Source organism: Lissotriton vulgaris, chromosome 7, assembly GCF_964263255.1.
Source record: "Lissotriton vulgaris chromosome 7, aLisVul1.2, whole genome shotgun sequence".
NCBI classification, from domain to species: Eukaryota; Metazoa; Chordata; class Amphibia; order Caudata; family Salamandridae; genus Lissotriton; species Lissotriton vulgaris.
In genome coordinates this window covers 494,853,813-494,879,728 of record NC_141695.1, presented here as the reverse complement: position 1 = coordinate 494,879,728, position 25,916 = coordinate 494,853,813, and positions in this window count along the sequence as shown.

Below are 25,916 nucleotides of genomic sequence, written 5' to 3'. Positions count from 1 at the left end.
CACTCAGTGAAGCTTTTATTTTAAGTGGATCTTTCCAAGCCATTGAGTAACAATATTTGCTAAACTTATAGATCAGGCTATATGAGTGGCTAACAAGCTTTGTTTAGCCGGGTCACTAACCCTCATTTTACCAACCTTATAAGGATAAGGGACTGGGTAGACCCACTAAGATTTGAACCTGTGTCCATCAAGTGGCACATCTCTTTCAGCAGTGAATTATTTTGTCTACTCTGCTACCCCAGCTAACTTCCGGATACCTCTTCCTGGTTCACCCTGATTTGCTTATGATTTAGTTGCTAGCATCCATCCGACCTCCTCTGAACCTTGTGTGTACCACATACATGTTATCAAAGCAGAAAAGGACCTGCCTAAAGGATAAAAAGGATGGCCTAGGATAGGTCCAAAAATTACATGTCACTCTGAACCCAAGAGGATATCTCACAGACACATAGCAAAGAAAATGTTATCAAAAGACATTTTATTATACATTATGACAATTCATTATTTTCTTTCATTTTCATTAGACAGTTTATGATTATAAATATACAATAAAAAAAATTTTGGAATAGAATATTATAAGTTTTAGACAGGGCCCATATTCTCGTAGTTAATATCACCAACACACACACAAACATACAAAATCATTCATACTTCACTTCACACAGTTGCCACAGATGTGTAAGATGGACAAGGGCCAGAATGGTGTACAGTCCCAAAAAGGTTTTTGTAGGTTCCAGGGATGGAACAAGCGCCGACGCGCGTTTCGGTGTATGGCTGCAGTCGGGCTACACCTTCATCAGGGCGGAGGGAAGTTGGGGCAAGAGGAGAGATGTGGGCCACAGACGATAGAGAGTTACCTGTTGAGGTAATATATTAAAATAACATTAGTTCAGTGAGCATCCAAAAAGGGGTTCAGAGTGATCAAGTTTCAAACAATAGAAGCACAAATTTACTGCAAGGAAGAATATTTATCCTCGATATTCAATATGGCCGCGCTATTTTTCCTCTCCCGTCCGGTATCTGCCACGTACTAGCTGTTCTCTCCATTCTCGGATTCTCTGAAAGCTCGCGAGATCTTGTCCGGGTTATCCGGGTTGTCCGGGTTATGACCCCGGCGGCCGCATTAATAGATCCCCTGACTGTTTCCCCATTCCTTGATCTGGCCCCCAGCGAGTGGTCGATTCGCCTCCCGGAGAAACGCGTTTCCTACTAATAAACAGGTAAGATGCCATCCTATCCCGACGCCGTGGTATCGATCCTTGGGTATCACCCAACCGGCGTTTGACTCGGCGAGAGTCTGCCCCAGACCTCACTATCGTCCTATTTGTTTCCCCTATGTAGGAGACGTTGCTCCCAACACCTACTGCCTCCTTCTGGAGCTTTTAGAGAGGAACGGGCACCCTTCACCCTGTCCTTCCTTCCCGTGAAATCACCTCCACGGACCTAGAGATGGCATCCACATCCTAAAATGCAGTTGAACTGTACTGAATAAACAGGTAAGATGCCCTATCATTCATCCTACAAGCCCCGCTCCCCTGACGTTCTACCCCATGAGGGTCAGCCTCTGACTTCATAGCTACATTATTTATCTCTCACATTTAGGAGACAATCTCTACAGCACTAACTCTCTTCTCTGGGAGTCCTAGAGAGGAACGGGCATCCTTCCCCCTCGTGCCATCCCCTCCTCCAACCCAGGAGGATACTCATAGTGTAACCCTAGAAGAGGTAAGTGTCGGACCCCCCAAAAAACCCATCTCCCCCACCAATTTAAACCCATCCCTTCCCCGTGCTATCCTCCGTCCCGCTATGGTTTTTTAATATGCGCGTTTAGCGTAATCCTTATCCATCCGATTTAAATTCCTTGGTATGCGGGTCTTCTATCCCCCTATGGATCCCCTGAATTTATCCACCCTGTCACCTTACCTCATTTCTAATCGTCCACTTTCCCCATTATTTCTTTTGATCCCAGTTTCATCAGACCTCCTGATTTGGGAAACTAAACACTACCTGATATCCCCCAGCCGCTTCCTGTTCTGGTAACTACAAAAATTCTACCAGTCTCTCAGATCCCTTAGCGAACAGGGTACCGTCGCTCAACGACACATTTATCTATCTAAGGTAATTTTGATATTCTAACAAGCTACCCTATATCAAGAGGTGCCATTTGTGTGTGGGGATATTATTTGTATGCTGGCCCTTTGATCATTGAAACTCCTGGAGTTTAACTATTATTCTTCCTTGCAGTAAATTTGTGCTTCTATTGTTTGAAACTTGATCACTCTGAACCCCTTTTTGGATGCTCACTGAACTAATGTTATTTTAATATATTACCTCAACAGGTAACTCTCTATCGTCTGTGGCCCACATCTCGCCTCTTGCCCCAACTTCCCTCCGCCCTGATGAAGGTGTAGCCCGGCTGCGGCCATACACCGAAACGCACGTCGGCGCTTGTTCCATCCCTGGAACCTACAAAAAACCTTTTTGGGACTGTACACCATTCTGTCCCTTGTCCACCTTACACATCTGTGGCAACTGTGTGAAGTGAAGTATGAATGATTATGAATGTTTGTGTGTGTGTTGGTGATATTAACTACGAGAATATGGGCCCGGTCTAGAACTTATGCTATTCCATTCAACAAAAATGTTTATTGTATATTTATAATCATAAACTGTTTAATGAAAATGAAAGAAAATAATGAATTGTCATAATGTACAATAAAATGTCTTTTGATAACATTTTCTTTGCTATGTGTCTGTGAGATATCCTCTTGGGTTCAGAGTGACATGTAATTTTTGGACCTATCCTAGGCCATCCTTATTATCCTTCAGGCAGGTCCTTTTCTGCTTTGATACTCTGTTTTGTTCCCCGTCTACCTGCCTTGTATTGATGTAGGGTCCCCCCTTCTTTTGAAAATACCACATACATGTTGTCAGAACCCTGTTTAGAGGGCCATGGGCAAGCAGGAGCTACAGGGTCCAACCATGAGTGTTGAGGCCTTTTACTCATTATGTCCCAGTACATGACCTACTATGGAGCCTGAGCAACTAGTGCAAGTACCCCTTCAGCACCTGAGTCTCAATGGTAGCGTGGATCAAGCAGTCCAAGGGCTCTCGGAGGAGAGGTAGACACAGGCGGTGAACACAAGCTCACAACTCAAAATAAAATCAGTAGCAGCAACAAACAATTAGCCTTTCAAATACTATCTTTTTTTATAAAAATAGTATTGATATAGAACACAAAGTGAAATACAGCATAAACAACAATATGCACAGCCACCTGAGATCAGGGCTCCAGTGTTTAATGGCAGTACCCTAAGTCCCATTTTCCTAGTGGCAATTGTTATTCCCCCTTCATAATGGGTAACATTCAGGTCAGGCCCCACTAGACGTCTGAGTCTTAGGAGTACCACTACGACTCCATTAGACAAGTCAAAATTGTTCCAGCGTCAAAGCGCTATTTGACTGACGAGTTCCACAGTGGCCTTAAGGGCCTGTAGCTCAGTCTTACCCACACCAGCAGAGATTATCTGACTGGAGTCTCTGAGATCATCTTTCTCATGGGTGAGGCAACTGCAGGGGCTGCCTCTGGTGAGTTTCAAACACATAACACTGTAGGGGTCACAGCCAGGTGTCCTCTGTGCTCCTCCGATGCAAATGTAAGTTTCCTTTGGTCTTCCCCTCAAGGTGGGGGGAGGGGAGGTTGTCAGTGGTTCCTGATTCCAATCCTCGGTCAGAGTCTGGGCCGCACAGGTCACCATAGCAACCTCTTCTCATGACAATGGCATTCCCAAGGTTGTGCTTCTTGTCCTCCTCTGATGGCCCCCCTCTGGCATTTGGGGTCACCACACCTGCTTTTCACTCGTGTGACGGGCCAATTGGCACAGCAACAGGCTCCTCTTCACAGCGGCCCCTCTAGCATATGGGGTCACTGACTCACACCACATAGAGGTGAGTGCCCAATCAGCACAACAATCTTCACAGTGCCCCTTCTCTGCCATACAGATTGCTGGCCCACACCTGTACACAGGCAGTGACCCGATCGGTTCAGCAGAGTTCACAGCTAACTTCCCGGGGGCCCTCATCTGGCATGCGGAACCACCAACTTAACCCCACTCACAGGCAATGATCAAGTCAGTGCGGCAAAGTTCATGGCTCACTTCACAGCCGCCCTTCTCTGACATCCGGGAGTCAGTGGCTTTACCTGAACAGGGTCAATGACCTGATTGGTGCAGCAGCTGTCCCCCTCATACCCCGCTTCAAAGATCCGCTCACCAGGATCCCCCTCGGGGCCTCACTCCCTCCAGCTCTCCTCTTCCTCATGGCGATCACTGGTCTTGGCAAGCAGCCAGACAGTGGTCCTTTGGGCTCCAGGAGCGGGTGGCCTTGGATGTCCCAGGGTTTTGTCCCCTCACCCAACTGGGAGAATAGCGGCCTTAGTTACAAGTAAAAGTGTTGCAGAGTTTTCCCACCTCACAAAGCCCCCTGGCTGCTTGCCAGTTGAAAAGTTTGGGGGCCTCAATCTCCCCTTCTTATAGTCCATTTTCAGACATCAAATGTAATTCATGGTCTGAGGCTTTGAAGTTTGGGTTGGGGCATTCTCTTGTGTCCTGTCCTTTCTCCAGAAACAAGTTTGTCAAAGCATGAGCAACTCCAAATCTGAGAGCCATGGGAGTGACTACAGATTTACACCTGGATTTCAGGCACAGAGATATATGTATCAAAAGGTTACACCAGGACCTCAGACCTACTCTTTATAATTTCCTTTTCAGCCTCATCTCCTTCCTGAGATGTGCCAAGCCCATTTTCAGTGACCTCTGTCTGAATCAAAGAACACCCTATGAATGGGCCTGAGAGCCTGACTCTCATTCTTCCAGTGTGTGTCCCGCCCAGCTCACAGGAATGTAGCAATCCACACTTCTGTCTGGGGGATTCCTATGCTCCTCTAACCAACCCTCGGTCTCCAAAATTGAAGCCAGAATTTTTCATGTACTTCACCATTCACGGGCACACATGTACCCAGCACATGCATACAAAATTCACACACTGCACAGCACTACATATTAACTTAATGTAGGCCAAGACTTCACACTGCAGCAGAACTTATATCAGCGAGTCTGTAGGCCTCACTCCAGTGACACAGGTAAAAAGGCCTGTTCACGTCTACTGATCACTACTTGGTTTGCTGCTACCACCACGCTTGTCCTGCTTAACTCCTGGCAGCACTATGCTGTAGAACTTTGGGCATCCAAAAAGGCTACAATCTGTGAGCCACGGCACCGTGATGGCACACATGATCTATGTTCACCCATGACAAAAAAATCAGAAACAGGCATCCAGACATTCATGCAGTTGAGGCACTCAGGACAAGGGTACATGTCTGTCCCAGCACGTGAACTTTGTCGCTATTCACTGCCGGCTTAACACTTGCAAATGCTTGCTTTCTCCCTGTATGCAGCATCACCAAGAACGAAGTCTTACTCAGCATATCTTAGTTTGTTCGCATCCTGAACTCCCTGTTTGGCTGCTCCTCTGTTAGCCAACAACATTTTCAAAGACTGCTATATTCTAACAGTGTGTGTTTCAGAACCCTCAGTCAATGTCTTCATTGCCTGAGGCCATTCTTCCAGTGGTAAAAAACAGCATTTCAGGCTATTTGACAAGTTGTTTCTTGTTCGGTTTCACCTACAATAAACGTGTGGGCAAGTTGCCTGGGGTACTCAATTTTGAATGGCGAAATTGCATACATGCAATGAGTGCATGGGCAAATACCACCCGACTTGGAATTCTGTTTCAGGTGGAAATGGGGGTTTGCAACCAAAATGGAACTTACCCAGAAGCAGCATCACAGTCTTAACATGTTGCACAGTTTAATAAATGTCCTTTTTTCAGCTTGATGACGGCTTCACTGTTCAACTCTCCATCTCCTGCTCTTCTTCCTTAGACGTATGTTTCTGGGCCTCCCCTTTGATGAAACTCCTACAGGACCACTATACTTTCGGTATCTCTAATTGGATCCTCTACACATTTCTATAGACCCTTCCTCTGGACACAGTATTTATTGTCTGTTCTTAAGAAAGCATCCCCCACAAACTGCCAGCTCTGTATCTCCATTATAGTCAGAAATTCTTGCTTCTTAATCCTAAGAATCCCTATAAATATCTACCCCCAGATGATCGGACTACTGATGAAAATCAGGCTCTCTTTAGCAGATCACTTTGTGCCATTCTTGATTGGCTGAAAATCTGTGGGAATTTGCAGAAATATTTCTAGGGTACTGCAGAGAAAAGAGGGAAATCATCTGAAACGAAAGTTTAAAATTACTGGGTCACTGCCATTAGAAATTAGAATAGTAAATCAAACTGCTGAAGTATTTATTGTCAATATTACAGAATATTTTTAAAATAAATTGATTGAAATATGTACACTTTTTTTCTTCCTTCTTCACATTGTTGTTCTTCTAAAATGTGTCACTCCTGATACCAAGGTCACTGCCCCGACCCTGCACACATTATCAGCAACCAATGGCGTCACCAGAGGGGTGCGGGGGTGCGGACCGCACCGGGTGTCAGCCCATCAGGGGGTGACACCAATCTGGTTACGCGCGCTCTGTAACACAAACACAGCTCTGCAGCCTGAGCCTCACCTCTAGTCTGCGCTCTGCTTTATTACAGTGCAAGCGCACCTGCTGGCTGCTTACAAAATACTGCTGTGAGTGCACGTCGCCACGCACGCTCCACCTACTATAGTGCTGACAGACCCTTTCTGAAAGTTAATTGGTCACCTCAGGTGATGACTGCTGCAGTCAGTGACCACTGAAGAAAGCGACAATAGTGTCCAGATAGTGTGAATGTCCCCATTTGATGGAGTGGAAGACTACAGTGTCTGCAGCAGGGATTCAGGAAAAAAATCATTACATAAACACAATTCTTATTCGGTGGATAAAATGATGACTTTTTCGTCATGATTCCTTTTGTTTACTGCAACCACAAATTCATGTTTATATTACAGGCACTTATCTCAAAGCTGCAGTTATTTCAACCTGACACTCAGACTTTGAAAGAATTGCACGTATGTTTCATATGTTTTTATGGTCCCAAGCCTAGGATCCTAAACTACCTCTAGTGAAACACATTCATAATAAATCTGAAATGTTCTATACTCTTCTGCAGAACTATTTTAAAGGGAAAAAGATGCTGCATCACTGACCCCTTCTTTGCCTTTCTTTGCTGAATAATTTAGCTAAGTATTCTGAATGGTTTTGTTCTCTGCTGATGCATAATGTAAGCGGTCCTGGGTATGCCAAGGCAACACCATAGAGCTGGTCTTTCACTCCATAATTAGCATGCCACAGTTTGAGGTGTTAAGGTACACTAGGGCTGCGCCAATCAAACTGTCAGGATTGGCCTGAGCAGGTAAACGCGGTGAGGCCGGAGACTCAACAGAGGAGGAAGAGGGAAACTTAATTGTCACCTGCTTACTGCTTGACGAGGCCCTGTTCCTGTGATCGGAGTCTCGCGGCCCACCTGTGCGAGAGTCTTTGCAGATGTTCTCAGGTGGGTGCGGAGTGCCTGCGTGAGGCGGGAAGGTCCTGGGAGTGGAATGCGAGGAACTCGCGCCAAGGTTCGCAGCAAGACAGCTGCTTCGCCTCAATATAAAGAATAATGAACTTTTCGTCGATCGGACATGCAGTAAACCGTCACTCTGGGGTCTTCCTGCTGCCTGGAGACTAGAAAAAATACAACTATTGTGAAGCTCGGTTGCTTAGATTTTGTTATGGTAAATCCTGGAGGTTGATGTGCATCAGCGTTCTCCAGTATAAAGTGAAAACTGCCAGCGAAACCATTCACTGAAAAATAATAAACATGACATACAATTAAACAGATGTATCACAGTAGCGGATGCACGATTACACGTAACTCAAAATCCATAGCATCTTACCTTTGCCGATCCTCCGTTCTGCACTTCCATGTGCTCTAAATATTATTTAGAAGGCAAGAGGCCAGTGTGAACGTTGTATACGAATTCCTAAAGCTGTCTGTCTTTCCAGAGGAAAGGGACCATTATCAATCATGGACCACACTCAAGGTACCCTTGTCCCGTGCATAGATGGCAATTTCTTTTCACAATGTGCAAAGCAAAATTGTGCACCTTTTGGCTGTTTGGTAGATCTGATCTTGATATGAAGCAGTTAAGGTGCCTGCGCCACTGGAAAAACGGATGGGTGTAGCTTCAGTCTCACAATTTGCTTACTCAGTGGAAAATGCGTCTGCGGCTAGTATTATTCTCCACAAAGTCCTTCATCTACAGCCCACAGGGTGGAAAAAGATGGGTCTAAGGCCATAGATTGAAAAGGACTTGGACCAGTTGCCAATTACTATCTCACTAATGGGTGCTTGTGGGTGGCTTTGGGTTCTCGAACAATTTATTGTCTAAAAGTGTCTGTCTTCTAGCCAATAAGGGAGAGGGCCTACATTTTTAAGCACATTTAGGCACTGATGTATTCTTAAAAATTCAGTCCACTGTTCTGTAGAGGAGCCGTAATAATTGTGTAAACACAAAAAAAGACCTGTCACCAAGAAAAATGGTGTTAGTTGTGAAAGGTGAAGCTAACAATGAGGCACAAGAATGATCTTGAATATATTGCACGTGTTTTTCTTAAGGTCTCAGTTTTTTTTATTTTACCTCTTCATCAAATTATAAAGAATTAATGTACACTCGGATATTTCCACACACATTTTCTTGGGTGATCCTATGGCAATGTCACCGTTAACAAACGCAAGTCAAACCTATAGATGCCACACTCCATAGGAACTGGGATAAATGTATTGAATCACTCTCCTTTTGGACTGGGCCTTGTAAAATCAAGTTAGAAGGCCATTGGGAAGAGTTGTTGCGACTTATAGTAGTAGTTCCAGCTCTGTATTTCATCTTGCACTACTAACTACGTTCTGTGATCTTTAAAATAGGCAAAGATTAACTATGCTGGGTTGGTAAATTCTATCCGTCATAAATACCTATTAAGCAGAGTGAAATTTGAAATCATAAAAATGTCAATAGTAGTGTCAATGGAGGAGTATTGCAAATGGTTTATCATGGAACTAAATTTACAAACGTTACTAAGGATTCTGTATGGTCCCGTTATTTGCCAACTGTGTCCACTGGCGGACTCGGAGCGGACTCGGTCCATGCGGTAAGTCGTGAGGGGGTGACACCATGAGATTCCCGCACCGGGTGACACCAACCCTCGTGACGCCACTGTCAGCAACCTTTCTGTGTCTGCGTCTGCAACTTCACATACCTTTCCTGACACACCGAATAGTCCACGTTTGCTGCATTCAGTTAAAGGAGAGAGGACCCACTGGTGACTATGGCCCAGAAGAACACAGGATTTTTGTTGTCAGAAACCATCTGATTGAGCAAAATTCAGAGGGGCACAATTACTGACATTTCATGCAACGCAGCAAGACAAATTGCTGTGCTGCGCGAAATGGAGACAGCAGAAATGTGCCACATTTAAAAAGATATGGCGCATTCCTGCAGTCTCCTAGCACTGGCGCACTGTGTGTGGCCTAGCGCTAATTTAGGCACCCTAGAACCATACTGCAAGTATGCTTGTGTTATGGGCAGGACTGTGTTTGTGCAGGAAAATAAACTTTCCTGCATAAAACCAATCCTCAGAGGCACATTCTTCTTTCTAGGTGTGCTGCAGAATGTTATAGAAAGAGGAAGTAACAAGGAGAAATAAACATATTTCTTCCTGGTGCACCTCACTGGGGAAGCTTTCGCATAATGACACATTCCCAGGTTTACTAGCTTTAGTAAATCTGGGATGGCACCAACACCCATGGGTGAATGCATGGGAATGCTGTGTCCACCTATGGACCGGCTGCCCAAGACAAGATAAAGCAAGGCAGTACTATGTGCTGCCTTGCAATACTGTGTACTAAACCACGCAAAATGGCTTTGCATGGCTTAATAAATCCATAAAAGGATTGGATTTGGGACTGCACCACAAAAGTGATGCAATCTTGACGCAAAACCTTACTAATTTTGCCCCAGCGTTTGTGCAGGGAGTGGCTCCGACGACCCCCTCCTGCCCTCCCTGAAGTTTACCAAAATAGATAAAAGCAGCCCAGATTTTTAGAGAACTCTGGATGTTGTTGTTGTTTTTTTTTCAAATTGCAATTTTTTTATGAAATCACAAAGACAGCGGCCTGCTGTCTCTTGCAGGGCAACATCCCTTAGACTGTAGCTAATCACAAGAGGTCATGGATTGCGACCTGCCTACTTGATTTTATTCAGGCAGGTCATTCTGTGAACCCCTGCAATTCATTTTCTTGTGTTTAATACATAGGCCAGTTTGCAAAATAAAATAGTGCTTCTGTTTAGTCCGTACAATTGCTTTCCACCCCTGACTGTTTTCATGGTGCTTCTGACCCTAATTGACTTGGGCTGGGTTACGTCCCTGAACATTCTCAGGGTGGAGGCTGACCTCCCAGCCTCGCCTGTACATCATCTGAACTAATACTAAAAAAATGAGTATTTCAGTTATTGCCGCAGTCCATCCAGTCAACATAAGCAATAGCTGCTGTTACGACTCCGCCTCCTGAAACTCCAGCCATTCCTCTTTCCTTCCTCATGGCACCACGCACGTTCCTATGTTTGGAAATCTAGACAGTGATTGAAAATCTGCTAGTAATTTACGAAATTTCAAAACTCTGCAGAACTTTTTCAGTTTGTTCAAAGTCTGCCTGGAACCAAGAAGGGCACTTTTCCTGTCGTAAATCCTGCACCAGTGATTTGCACTGCCCCTACCTATTATCCGTACCCCTTCTTCAGCACTATGATGCCAACTTTGGGTATAGGTAAAGCTTTCTAATCCTGCAAGAATAAATCAATAAGGATAATTTTCTGAACCAATCTTCACATTGAGTCCTGTTCAACAATCACTGTATGTGTGCAGACACGTACGACTTGAATCAATTTCACAGTGACTCATTTTGCAAACTGGATTAAACCCATGAAGAGGGATTGACTGCCACCATCTCATGCTGAACACTGTGTACCTAGCAAGGGGTGGGTACACCGTGTGACCGCGGGGACTTTACCACTGACGATGCCGCTTTAAGATATTTTTTCCGTCTATTTCTGTGTCTAAGATCTTTCTGATGTGTAAGCCCGCCCGTCACTACACGTTATTAGGAACAAATTGTTCAGGGTCCTCAGCTTTAAAGTGCTTTCGAAGTTTCCAACTTAGAGTGAATGCATATAAAATAATGCTTTTGCAGAAAAGCGGATAACAAGGTATTCTATCAGGAGATGTGCAATAACGTGGACAGTCAAGTTTTTATCATTCGGTTCCTAACATCCTAATACTGTGGGCAAGTAAAAGAGCAAAAATATATTTATTATTCAAAAAAATGATGTTAATGTTTATAAAGCGGTCTGCTTGAAACTAATTTCAATTGTTTTGCGAACGTCAACTACGCTCAGTGTTGAATTTAAGTTGGCACTTCAATTTTAACACACACTTTTCTACCAAGAGTTTTAGGTAGGTGTGCCAGCACCTCTTCACCACGAGTGAAAGTGAGACTGTGACTCGAGACCAGATCTCATGTTTATATGGCTGAGATACCCGCCACCCCCTCTCAACACAATCCCCAAGAATTGGGAAACCGGAAACAGTTCTTGAACTTTTGGAAGGCGGGAAGGGAGTGACCCTTCCCGGCCGTATTTATTAAAAATATGAAACAAAAATAAAACATTAAAATAACAGTTTCATATTATGTACAATTTCATTTCCACATTACGATGTTTGGCTAACCTTAACAGATCTCTAATACAAAGGTTCTCCTAGCCGAACTAACATCCTACAAAACATTTGACTTGAAATTGTACATCCTAACGTTAAGGGCCAACGGCAAGGTCGTAACCGGTGTCAGATCCCTAAACCAGAAATACCCCCCTCACTTGTGAGAGGAGCGACCGCACAGAGGCGTACCTCAAGTGCATCTACCAATTTCCCTTTGTACTTGACGGGGCCCCAATAAACTCGACGCCATTTAACGGTTGTTCGAGGACTCGTGTGAGGTGTCTAAAAGGTAGCGTAAACCCCCTCCCGCACCCCACACAACTTACCCATCTGCCGTCGCAGATGTCCTGGCCCCGGGAAATTCCCCAGGAGGGGCAGTAGCCCCTCCTATCCAGGAAGGGTCCTTGACCACCTTTCCTTTCCTTCCGGCGGCCTCTCCTTAGACAGGACCGCCTCCCCGTTGAGGGGCCAATTGGCCACCTCCCCCGAGCGCTCCCATCCGTAATGGGTGACGCCCCCTCATAGGGATCTTCGAATTACTGCTCACCGATCATGACCTTACCGCCCGACCAAAATAAATACGACAATTCTACCTAAGTTACTAAGATTACAAAGCACACATCATTTATTACCAAGCGTAAATACTGATCAATCCTTGTTCCAAATTACTTTATTTGCAAAACATACTGAAAATAACCAATCTTTATTGCATCGTAAGAAATTTCACGACAATCATCACAACCTGTAAGAAAACAGAGAAAACAAAAAAGATACTATATCAACTGTATTCACAACGAATCGCTGTCCTCAGGGGCTGGTGGGTGGGTCAAAATTGCTCTTCGTTCCGTCTCGAGCTCACGTGCAGCGGGGAGGTGCAGCTTCAGAGCACAGGAACAAGAGGATGCTTTCTTGGCTTCCGCTCCTTTTATCCGTCTTCAGGGTGGGCGTAAACCCGCCCCCGCCTGCCTCCGAGGGCGTGGCCGGCCGCGTCGGTGTCTAGGCCAGTCCACTCTAGGGCGGGAAAAAGGCGCGCCCCGGCTACGCCGCTTCGGGCATACCAGCCGAGACTCGCCTCCCGCCCAAGATGGCTTCCCGGGGGGATCGTGGTACTCCACCATACGTTCGGGGGGACCGAATGGTCGCCCCTTTCCATATGGCTGAGATACCCGCCACCCCCTCTCAACACAATCCCCAAGAATTGGGAAACCGGAAACAGTTCTTGAACTTTTGGAAGGCGGGAAGGGAGTGACCCTTCCCGGCCGTATTTATTAAAAATATGAAACAAAAATAAAACATTAAAATAACAGTTTCATATTATGTACAATTTCATTTCCACATTACGATGTTTGGCTAACCTTAACTGATCTCTAATACAAAGGTTCTCCTAGCCGAACTAACATCCTACAAAACATTTGACTTGAAATTGTACATCCTAACGTTAAGGGCCAACGGCAAGGTCGTAACCGGTGTCAGATCCCTAAACCAGAAATACCCCCCTCACTTGTGAGAGGAGCGACCGCACAGAGGCGTACCTCAAGTGCATCTACCAATTTCCCTTTGTACTTGACGGGGGCCCCAATAAACTCGACGCCATTTAACGGTCGTTCGAGGACTCATGTGAGGTGTCTAAAAGGTAGCGTAAACCCCCTCCCGCACCCCACACAACTTACCCATCTGCCGTCGCAGATGTCCTGGCCCCGGGAAATTCCCCAGGAGGGGCAGTAGCCCCTCCTATCCAGGAAGGGGCCTTGACCACCCTTCCTTTCCTTCCGGCGGCCTCTCCTTAGACAGGACCGCCTCCCCGTTGAGGGGCCAATTGGCCACCTCCCCCGAGCGCTCCCATCCGTAATGGGTGACGCCCCCTCATAGGGATCTTCGAATTACTGCTCACCGATCATGACCTTACCGCCACAGCCGGATAGTTGACCGGCTATCCGGACCCCCCACAAAATACTCCTACCTAAAGGTCATGCTGTAAACCCCTCAACCAGGCTATGAAGTCTCCTATGAGTAACTCGTTCCCCACCCGGGACAAATGAACACCGTCCCCCAAATACATACTGTCCCCTTTGATACAGCCATGCGAAACAGAATGCAGTGTATTTGAACGAAACAATCTACTCACTTTGTTATTTATCTTTCTTACTGAATGATTCAATGCAGTAACCGAAATAGCCCCCCGCCACACTTTCCGTGGGATCATATGGGACCATGCAATCGTGCACCCTGGAACTCTTCTTGCCAACCAACTTACTGTGGAAAGCATTGCCTCGAGAAGAAGTCGTCTACCAGTGGCCACCAGATCGTTACCCCCAAGATGGACTATGATTATAGACGGCGGTGACCTCGTCCGCTCTAACAAACCTTTAAAAAAGATTCGAAACTGGTCAATACAGAGCCCGCCCTTTCCGTAGACGGACACCCTGTACCCGTATTCCCCAGCCATGTGACTCATATCACCTGCTTTGAATACGTCCGCGGCACGCCTCACATATGAGTGGCCCACGACCCACACCTCCTTATTCGCAGACGGTGATTTCTGACCGCTGGTCCCCAGGAGTCGGGTCGACTGTACAGTCCGCCCCGCTTCGTAAGCTTGCGTAACTGAAAATCAAACAGAGACAAGAAGCGTGAGTATATCATTACAGCTTCACAACATGTGCAACCGCACATACCTTTTATAACAATTAGAGGACCAACGCCCCACACGTTTCACTTGCTCCACACTCAGACCCCTGGCTGTAGCCTCAGTAGCAGCCCCTATCCGAAAGGAATGGGTCCCGAACTCACCGGGGTTCAAGCCCGCGGCCGAAACAGACATCGCCAGCACCCTCCGGAACTGAAACCTCGTCAGTGGGGTGGCGTCAGCGTGTCTCACGAAGGTCCCCCCCCCATGCTGCCACCCTCTGCGCTAAATATTCCTCTACGCACGCAACAGGTCACATGGAAGACCCGGGGATCCTCTGAATGATTACGCAGTCCCCGATTGCACCCTGATCGGATTTGGACCTAACAAACGAGACCGTCATCGTCTCCTCCCTGACCTGAATGTGTTCCCGGCACAGTCCCCCCATCGTATCTCGCTTGTTCTTTGCCACTAATTCGCTTACCCGCATAGCCCCATGGAATGCTAGTGCAAATGCGGCTCGGAACAACACTGCTTCGTACTGGGATGAACACGTTGCCGGAAGTACGGACAATAACAGGGTCAACCTATCCAGACCTATCGGGTGCCTATCGTCTACTCTGCGACCCTCAAGGCGTTGCCACCCACGTAGCGCTTTCTGCACAACGAAAGACGCTGTCGGGTCCTGGATCCCATGAGCCTTTGCCATAAAGGAAATGGCGGCCCGATGCCTCTGGGCCGTAGCTACTGACTTGCCTGCCTGATGTAAAGAGAGCAGGAATCTCACTACAAACTCTTCCTGACCCCAAAGCTCCCCCCCGGCAGTACCCAAAAAGGCCCAATAGGAACAGAACGCCCCTTCCTATGCCTTCCTCGTCCTGGGTGCTAAACTCTCTCCCACGAGGTTTTGTAGTTCGGGGCACCGAGAGACCAGAGAGCTTCGGGAAAGGGTGCCGCCACCGGGTCCGCTGTGGGCAGAAAACCCCAGAAGGCCTGCATACGGAAACGAGAAAGCGCATCAGCCGCTTGGTTCATCACCCCCGGCACGTGTCGCGCCCTAAACAGTACATTCAGTTGCATGCATAACAACACAATTTCCTTGAGCAGTCTCAGAATCAATTTGCATCGTGCTGCCTGACTATTGATACACTCAACCACGGTCATGTTATCAGACCAGAACACCACAGAGTGATCCCTAAACCCTTCAGGCCATGTTTTCAAAGCCACCAGAATAGGGAACAGTTCGAGAAAAGCAATGTTACTCGTCAACCCGCACTCATGCCACCATGACGGCCATTTTTGAGCCGACCATTGTGTACCCAATATGGCGCCAAAACCCACACTCCCCGCCGAATCTGTCCAAAGCCCCAACTCCTCGGAAGACACCGCTGGTTTGTTCCAGACAATTCGACCATTGAAATCCGCCAGGAATGCAATCCAAATGCGCATGTCCTGGCGAACCTCTGCCGAGAGTCTCGTGCGATGATGTCCTTCCTTCAAGCCGACCATGGATTGTGCAATCGAGCGGGAAAAGGGGCGCGCCATCGGCATCACTCTTAGGGCAAAATTCAACTGACCCACCACCTGTTGCAATTGATGCAGGTTTACTTTCGTTGCACGAATACATGTCTCAAGGGATAACCTGAATTTTAACACTTTTTCCTTGGGTAATCGAAAACAACCTTCCACCGAGTCGAGCTCGATCCCCAGAAACTCGATCAAGGTCGAGGGACCCACAGTCTTACCTGGCGCCAATGGCACACCGAATTGATTCATTGGGACACAAAATTCATGTAAAGCCTGTCCACACTCAGAATCCCCGGCTGCCCCCAAAAACAGAAAGTCATCGAGATAGTGCATAACATGTTGAAAACCTGTCTTCCTTGTGAATACCCACTGCAGAAAACAACTGAACTTCTCGAAATAGGCACATGAAATCGAGCATCCCATTGGCATACATCTATCCATGTAATAGCGACCCTGAAACTGAAAACCAAGGAGACGCTGATCGTCTGGGTGTACCGGGAGCAACCGGAACGCTGACTCGATGTCCGATTTTGCCATCAGCGTCCCGGGCCCCAGGCGATTCAACATGGCAACGGCCTCATCGAAAGATGCGTACCGCACCGAACACACTTCCGGGTCTATCGCGTCATTCACGGAAAGACCACGTGGGGCTGACAAATTATGTATCAGCCGAAACTCACCCGGGTCCTTCTTGGGGACCACCCCTAGAGGAGAACAAACAAAGTTAGCAACCGGTGGCAAATCGAATGGACCGGCGACACGACCTCGAGTCACCTCTTTCCCAATCTTTACCTGCACCACCGCCGTGTGCTGTAAGACCGACATTTGATTCTTACAATTTGGTACCCCCTGAAAATCCCCCACTGGGATGCGGAAACCATATGAAAACCCGTTTCGTAACACCCCAGCGGAAGCATGATCCGGGTATTCGCTGAGCCAAGGAATCATTGCCATGGTATCAATCGGGGTCGGTAAAGGCGCCCCTCGGACTATATTAGACCTGTTTGGCGCCTCCCTTACCACCGTTATCACCCGTTTTGGCTCTGCACATGGACTCAGGATGGGATGGCTGCCCGCACCCCCCACACTCATGTCTGAATTTGCATGACCCCTGGGGCCTAGTACATTTCCCTCTGTTAAAATTCCAACAGATCCCCCTTTTACCTGTGTTGCCACTCGGCTTCGAGTGGTACTCGTTACCTGCACCCGTCCGAAAGGGTGTCCCAGAGTTTTGGCGGGAAGATTCCCCCCCGTTACTCCCTACCAATGGCACCTTCAACATCCCTGTACTCTCCATTTTTTGCCATGACACGGAGTCGTAACAATCCCAAGTCAACAATGGGTTGTGTTCTTTAGCTTTTCTAAACAGATTGTCATAGCAGAACCACTGATTGCCCCCATATGCCACAGAATACTCCATAATACGCGACTGATAAATGGGTAACTCGGTCAACAACTCGGGCCTGCGCTCACCAATGATGGAAGTAAAAATGCCCCACGCTCTGCCCCAAGTACCAATGGTCTCGTCGACCTTAAAGGCGGCCATTTTTGCGCGCCAAACACTCGGATGCATGAGCTCCTTTTGACTCTTCACATGCTCAATCTCGTAATGGTCGGTAAGCAATGAAAACATGTTTACATATTTATCCGCCCAAATCAATTCCTTAATTTCTTGTGGGACGTGCTGGGCAATCTTCTCCCTTCGAGAAGGTACAGACCCCTCCCCCGCAATCGGCAATGGCCGCTTACCTGAAGTAGACCCCACGCTTGTCGTCGAACTTGGGCCTGCTGTACTTCCAGCCGCCGGAACCTGCGGGGGAACAGAAGATGTTGCCTTCGCAGCCTCCCTAGATTCCCGCAATTGCCTCATTACTGCCCGGGCGTCGTCAGCCGTGGCGCCCTCGCTATCGTTTCCCAACCACGCTGCCAATTGTGCCGCTAACTCGGGGGGCATATCCTCCCTGTTCACGGGGGTGACCACCACAGGGATTGGATTCCCCTCTTTCGGCACCGGGATTGGCTCCTCTCGTGGAGTTTCGGGAACCGGGGTCTCTCCCCCAAGTGCTCCCCTTCTGGGCCTCTTGCTTTTTCCACCGGGGATTGTTCCCTGCAAAGGCCGTTTCGGTCCTCCCTCCCCGTCCTTAGCCTCCACCTTTTTCTTCAGATCGGCTATCTCCTTCATGAGCATGCGGAGCATCTCCTCGGTACCGACCCGCTTTCCGACTTTCTTGGGCATTCTCAGACGGGATATCTGTAAGACAAAAGAAAGATTACAACGCTCAAAATTGCTCTTCGTTCCGTCTCGAGCTCACGTGCAGCGGGGAGGTGCAGCTTCAGAGCACAGGAACAAGAGGATGCTTTCTTGGCTTCCGCTCCTTTTATCCGTCTTCAGGGTGGGCGTAAACCCGCCCCCGCCTGCCTCCGAGGGCGTGGCCGGCCGCGTCGGTGTCTAGGCCAGCCCACTCTAGGGCGGGAAAAAGGCGCGCCCCGGCTACGCCGCTTCGGGCATACCAGCCGAGACTCGCCTCCCGCCCAAGATGGCTTCCCGGGGGGATCGTGGTACTCCACCATACGTTCGGGGGGACCGAATGGTCGCCCCTTTCCATTTGCTTGGATTAGGAGTGTTTCTGCAACCTCTTCGTGGGGTACCACAAATAGTGGGGGAACAAAAGATCCAAGGATCCACGGGTTAAAATTGTATCTAAAGGTGGCAGAGCTTTTTCTGTTTTAATCCCACAACTTTGAAACAAACTGCCTGAGAATCTCGGCAAGGAACCCGCCCTTCTTCCTTTTAGGAAACACCTCAAGACTCATCTGTTTTGGGAGGCTCTGAACATTGTCGTACTCCTCTTTCGGGATTGGCAGATGGCTTCTGGGTCTTCTCAACAAGCGCTAAGAGACCTGCAGGTGATTATGCGCTATACACATTGTAGTTAACATAACATAACATAAGGAGTGACATTACTCCACTGCAGGCAACTTGAACGCAGATAGAGACAAAGTCCTACAAATCCACCCTCAGACAGTTGCATCAACACGTAAGAGCCATAAAAACCTCTGTGCTCACCAACCACATTGAAAGCAGGATCCCCAGCACCAAGGAAACCTTTGCTATAGTGAAATACTTCACCTCTCCTGCAGCAAGTTGCACCAGGATAGCCTACTCTCAAGAACTCTGTACCAGCAGTAATCAATGCACAGCTGACCTGAAGACCCCGGACTATTCAAAATTCTGCAGCCAGCCTCATCCTCAGCCTACCACCCCACACTTACATCACCCCAAACCTCAAATAACTCTACTGGCTCCCAATTAACAAACACTTCAAACTCTTCATGCCCACATACTAAGCCTTATACAACATTGCCCCCGTACCTCAACAACCACATAAACTTCCGCATACCTACCAAACACCGATGCTCAGTTGAACTCTTACTAGCATGCACCCTCAGCAGATGCAGAACCAAACCTGGTGGTCATGCCTTCTATTACCTCGCTGATAAAGCCTGAAACAACCTGACCCTGTACATCAGAGCCTCCTCCCGAGGTCTTGGAATTTCACAAGAAACTGAAGACCTGGCTCTTCACCTAGCCTAGATCCTGGCTCTGCCCATACAGCTCCTGCTTTAGTGCCAGGATACTATCACGGTGAGTTGTGTGCTATACAAATACACATAACATAACTGTTTTGCTAAGTGATAGGAATGCTGTCTACTGAGGTACAAGGACTGAGTCTGGTGTGAGTGAAATCACTTCAAGATTACTGGTTGGCTATGTTTCTGCTAAAGAGACACTGAGTCTACTAGATAATAGACTGTCCCAGCATTAACAGCAGTCAGTAGGTAATCTGCCCTGGAACAGACATAGTCTGTGGGCTTAGTGGGGTAGCATCCCCCCTGTAATAGGCTACACCTGGGGATCAGAGAGGACCAGTGGGAACTCAAAGGCTGGGTGGAACTTCACTGAGGTGACTCAGGCCACAAGTGGGCAGATTCCCTGGAAAACCCTCGCCTTTAACAATCTGATTTGCAGTGATAAAGTACCCAGATTCCCAAAGCCAGTAAAAACGGAGTCAGGAAAACAGTAAAAACGGGAGATCTGAAGACAAAAAGTCTGGGGAAACCACACCAAGGATGCCAGGTCTAACACTCAATTAGAACTTTAAATTACTATTTTAGAAAAGACACTTTTAGTAAGTTGTCATTTTCCTGCCTAAAGTCAAAAGGGCTTTTCTGCAAGTGTTTAGTGTCAAATGACGTCTGATGGCTTGTAAATAAAAAAAATAAATGGCTTCCGTGTGGTGAGATGTTGATTGCTCCCATACTGTGGATAAATGGGCTTGGTTGTGGGGAGGTGGTTTACTTTCTTAAACAAGATAGCCTAGGGGCATTGACCAGCCCTTTCTGAGCTTCTAAGGATGCCTACCCTGTGGCTGTAGATGTAGCTCACCCCTAGGCCTGCCTCCTTTTTGTCTTCCTAGACTACATGGCCCAAACCCAATCGGAGGGAGAGCTGCTCCAGAACTGGTCTGGAGTGCAAAAAGGGAGGGCTTGCCAATTATCATAACCATACCTCTGGGTGGGCACAGGGAGTTCTGAGCAGGGGAAGGAAGGTTCTCAATCAATCTTTCAATCAGGTGCTTGTTAAGTGCAACTACTCACCCGTAAGGGTCTTAAAGCACTGGGGATGAGGGAGGTGCAGGTTCCAGTCCAACAAGGTGGGGGTCTGTCGAAGACCCATTGTTTGGGGTTTCTTGCGAAGATGGGGAGCGATGCTGTCTGTCTTAGGTGGAGCGGAAGGGCGTTCCAAGCTTTGGCCGAGAGGAAGGAGAAGTAGCGGCTTCCTGATCTGGTCTTTCTGGTGCGGGGGACCATGGCGTAGGAGAGCTGGGCTGATCGTATGGTTCTTTGGGGTGCATGGAATTTGAGTCTGCAGTTCAGGTATGCTGGTCCGGTGTCGTGGAGGACCTTGTGTGCCTGGGTGAGCATTTTGAGGGTGACTCTCTGGGGAGCCAGTGGAGTGTGCCCAGGTGTTGGGAGATGTGGCACTGTCTTGGCAGGTCTTGCGACGGCATTCTGGATGTTTTGTAGCTTGCGGGTGAGGTTTTTGTCTATTCAGGCGTAGAGTGCATTGCTGTGGTTGAGTCTGCTGGTGACCAGGGCGTGAGTGATGGTCTTTCTGTGTTTGAGGGGGATCCATTTGAAGGTCTTACGGAGGAGGAGGTGTAGAAGCAGGAGGAGGAGACCGAGTTGATGTGGCGGTCCATTTTGAGCTCGGAGTCCAGGATGATTCCTTGGTTGCGTGCGTGGTCCGTGGGGGTGGGCAGGCTTCAGAGGGCGGTGGGCCCCCAGCTGTTGTTCCAGGTGTCAGGGTTTGGGCCCATGATGAGTACTTCCTTTTTGTTGGTGTTTAGTTGTAGGCAGCTGTTTTTCAACCATTTGGCAACGGCTTCCATGCCTTCTCGAAAGTTGTGTCTGGCGGTGTTGGGTTCGTTTGATAGGGAGAGGATGAGTTGTGTGTCGTCAGCGTATGACACAAAGTTGAGTCCGTAGGTTCTGAATATGGAGGCGAGTGGAGCCATGTAGATGTTGAAGAGCATGGGGCTGAGAGAGTATCCCTGGGGGACTCCACAGGCGGTTGTTGTAGTGTCTGAGAGGAAAGGGGGGGGAGTATGACCGCAGAGTTCTGCCGGAGAGGAAGGAGCAGATCCAGTCGAGGGCCTTGTCCTGTATCCCTGCGTCGTGGAGTTTGAGTATTTGAGTATTAGGGTACAGTGAGAGACTGTTAAACCCATCTGATAGGTCGAGGAGGATAAAGGCTACTGTTTCTCCTTTGTCCAGTAGGGTGCAGATGTTCTCTGTTGTGGCGAGGAGAGCGGTTTCTGTACTGTGGTTTCTTCTGAAGCCAGATTGAGAGGAGTCCAGGATGTGCTCTTCGATGAATGTGCTAAGTTGGCTGTTGATGGTTTTCTCGATGGCTTTTACTGGGAAAGAGAGCAGGGAGATGGGTCTGTAGTTTTTGAGGTTGTTGGGGTCCGCTGAGGGTTTCTTCAGGTGGGCGTTGACCTTGGCGTGTTTCCGGCCGTCGGGGAAGGAGGTAGTTGCCAGGGTACAGTTGATGGTGTGGTGGAGCATGGCTGCGATGGTGTCTGCATCTCTGTTGAAGATGTGGTGGGGCAGGGGTCCGTGAGGGTCCTGGAGTGGATTTACTTCATAGTCTTCAGTGTGTCTTCAGTGATAAGGGCTGACCAGTTGTCAATCGTTGGCTTTAGGATATCGAGGGTGGTTGGTGAGGGTTCAGTGTATTGGTTGTCTTCATCAAAGTTGTTGTAGGTGCTCTTGATTTTGTGGTGGAAGAATGTGTTGAGTTGTCGCAGAGGTCTTGTGAGGGAGGGATGTCAGTAGACTCGCTGGTGGGTTGGGAGAACTCCTTGATGATGTTGAAGAGTTCTTTGCTGTTGTGTGCGTGTGTGGAGATTCTGTCTTCAATCGCTTTTTGCCTCGTTTTTCTGATGAACTGGTGGTGGGCATTGGTGGCGGTGAAGTTGTTCTGGGATCCTGTGGATTTGGTGCTCTTCCAGGCCTTTTCAAGGCTGCAGCAAGAGCGTCTAGACTCTCGAAGTTCGACAGCAAACCATCTGGCTTTCTTGGCGGGTGTTGTTGTTTTTCTTGAGGGGGGCTCTGGTGTTGGCGCTGTCGGATTTCCATCTGTGCAGGGTTCGGGCTGTTGTGTTGGGGTCGTCGTTTACTCAATGGTTGGGGTGGAGTTGCTGAGTGAGGAGGTGAGCTGGTCGTCGGTGATTCTGTTCCAGTTTCTTTGTGGGAGCGGGTGCTGGTGTCTATGGATGGTGGGTGTTCTGAAGGTGAAGTGGACGCATTAATGGTCTGTCCGTGGGAGTTCGGTGGTGTGGCTGAAGGTGATGGAGTATCCTGTTGCGAAGATGGGGTCGAGGGTGTATCCTGCTGAGTGCGTGGGTTCGGTCACGATCTGGCAGAGTCCAATGTTGTGGAGCTTGTCCAGGAAGGATGTGGTGTTGGGGTCCAGTTGGTTGTCAAGGTGGAAGTTGAGGTCTCCCAGCAGGGTGAAGTTGGTAGATGTGGTGGCATGCGGGGAGAGGATGTCCATGATGGTCTTGGTGAAAGGTCCGCGGGTCCAGTGATCTCCTGCTTAAGCTACAGGAACACAACAATCTTCCAGATGCATCTCTCTGCAACTGCCCTGGTAACCAGTTCCAAATGGATATGCCCTTGACCCTAATACTGGCCTCTGTTGAAGAGAGCCCTAACTTCCAAGTGGTGCCCCACAGGTCCTGGAGTCTTGGTTGGTATTAGAGTGTACTCCTCCTGTCCGCAAACTTCAAGAAGTGGGACTTAGGAACTTTTTCCAACTTTCTGACTGGGCGACCAACAGATGTTGAATCATTGGTCGGCCTCAGCTTCTTGGTTTGTTTTACTGAAGGAGATCTGACTGCGAGAAAAGATTCCAAGTCCAAACATAGAGGACTCCATTGTGACTGATGATAAGTAGCATTCAATCAATGTCAAGGCCTTCTCTGGCATGAAGTTGGGACTTCACCTGCTTGGAGCTTTCTCACCTTTGTCGAAGACTGCACCGGGACAACGCTCTTCAGCCCACTGTCATCGAGAAGTGCTTTTCACGTTAATTTCTTTGATCTGTCGCCAGATCTATGACTCTTTTGCGACTCCCAATTTTCGAATCGCAAAATGCAATTTACAACAGTGTCTCAAACACTGTTAGCAATTCCTAATAGGACCGTGATGGAGCACTGGTCAGATATACTAGGCAGGAGGCCCCGGTCAAAATTTTACCTTCACACTTACAAACTTTTCTGGTGCTATTTTTTCAGATGCCACTTGACCCTCCACAGCAGGCCAGGTTCGGAGAGGGTTCGCGGGCTTGGGTTTTCCGAGAGTCCCCGGTCAAATCCAGGAAGTCTGGAGCTCCTGAGATTTCAGCAGTACACACCTGAAATCCTGGCGGAGTCTTGGTTGAGGCTAGTTGGCTTGACTCTCAAGGTTGGGTCTGTCACCTCATGGAGCTTTTTCACAAAAGTTCTCCAGACTACATGAGGTGCTTCCTGAAGGTCTCCTTGTAGGTTCAAAATGTCTAAATCACCAATTGAAAGATCTGGAATGTCCTAGATGATCTCTGGGATATCTGGATGACAATTCCCACAATGCACATGACCAAAGGTTCCTTAAAAGTTCCCTGTACGCACTCCAGGATGGGGACTCTTGGTAGAGATAATGAAGGTGAGCTCTGTTAATCTGTAACTTGCAGGTCATCCGCTCCTTAATCCTTCTTTAAGCAAGGCACAGTCCTTAAGGCTGTAGTGCCAGATTGTGCAGTAGGTGCAGTCATTTAGAGTGGAGGCCTTTGGGTGTAAATCCAGGTTCCAGCAGGGCAGTCCCTCCTTTCCTTGTAGTCTCAGGTTGCAAATCTGAGAAGCTATGCAGCTCTCAGACTTTTTTTCAGTGTTCTTTGGCAACAAGCAGGGGGCACCTCTGTCCAATGAGATGCTGGGTGCCAGACAAAAGTATGACAGCTTCCTCCAAAGTATGGCAGCTTCTTGTCCCACAAAGCACTGCACCTCCAGAATCCAACATGGATGATTTCTCTCCAGAGGAGTAAGAGCTAGCTAAATCAGCCCACAGTGTGGCTCATTTCCATTAGCTCTCTGCCCCTGACCTCTGCTTATTCCTGTTCTAAACCTGCCATCTGGGTAGGGCCCAGGATGTAGGGGTAGGTACACCTGCCAATACTTGCTGATTTGCTCTCCCTTTGATCTCAGTTTTGATTTACCTAGCTCCATCTGTAGGACCCATCCTCCCCAGCTGCAAAGGTCTCTCCATCAGATAACTTCAGCCCAGGCCAGGTCACTTATCACCTAATCAAACAGCCAGGCTAAGCCTCTTAAGGGTGACTTATCAGCAGAAACCACTAGAAGGCTGGATTTTGGCTTACAGAAGAGAAAGTTCCATAATTTCTCTTCTGTACTAGTTATGCTAAATTTAACAATGGCAAGCTATTGCATTTATCAACACCATTCTTTAAATTATATGTTTTACTCCTTTCCTATCAATAAGTATATGCAATGAGGAACAAATGAAATGGCAGTTTATTCCTCACCAGGGCATATACATCTTTTATAAGATCCCTGATTATAGTTACATTGCACCCCACCCATGGGAACCTAATGGGAGACCTGGGGGTGCCTAATATGTACAAATAAGGTTGATTATCACTCTATAAATGTTCATACCACCAAAGTAGAGTTTGCACACAATTTACTTTTAAAGACAGTCTACAAAGCCAGACTGCCATTAAAATGACAGCAAGCACTCGCCAGTGCTCACATGCAAGTGCAGGAAATCTTCTGGGCCTCTAAATCTCCATGCCCTATTACGTACTGAGGGCTTATAGGTAGTTTGAAACCCCTAGCCCAAATATATACTAGGGACTTATAGGGTCTGTCCAAACCAATTGTGAAGATTTACTTTTAAAGACAGGCTGCAAGGCAGGACTGCCTTTAAAAGGAAAGGAGGCACACAGCAGTGCACACATGCAAGTTCAGGAACATTACTGGGCCTCTAAACATCCATTCCCCATTATATACTAGGGACTTTTAGGTAGATTGCACCACCTTGCACTAATATCTACTAATGACTTGTAGGGCCTGCCATTGCCAATTGTAAATGTACCCTATTAAATGTACCTTTTACACATAGCACGGGCCCTAGGACTAGTTAGTAGAGACCAGGGTACATCAGAGTCAGTTAACACCAGTATCATTCAGCAACAAAAAGGGGTTGAAGAGGGCAAAATGATGACTTTCTAAACTGCCCCCCTCACCCAAAATAAAGAGTGAAGATAGCTAACCTGCATCCTAGTATTACACATCAGCAAAGAGGAAAAACCTGGAACATCCACAC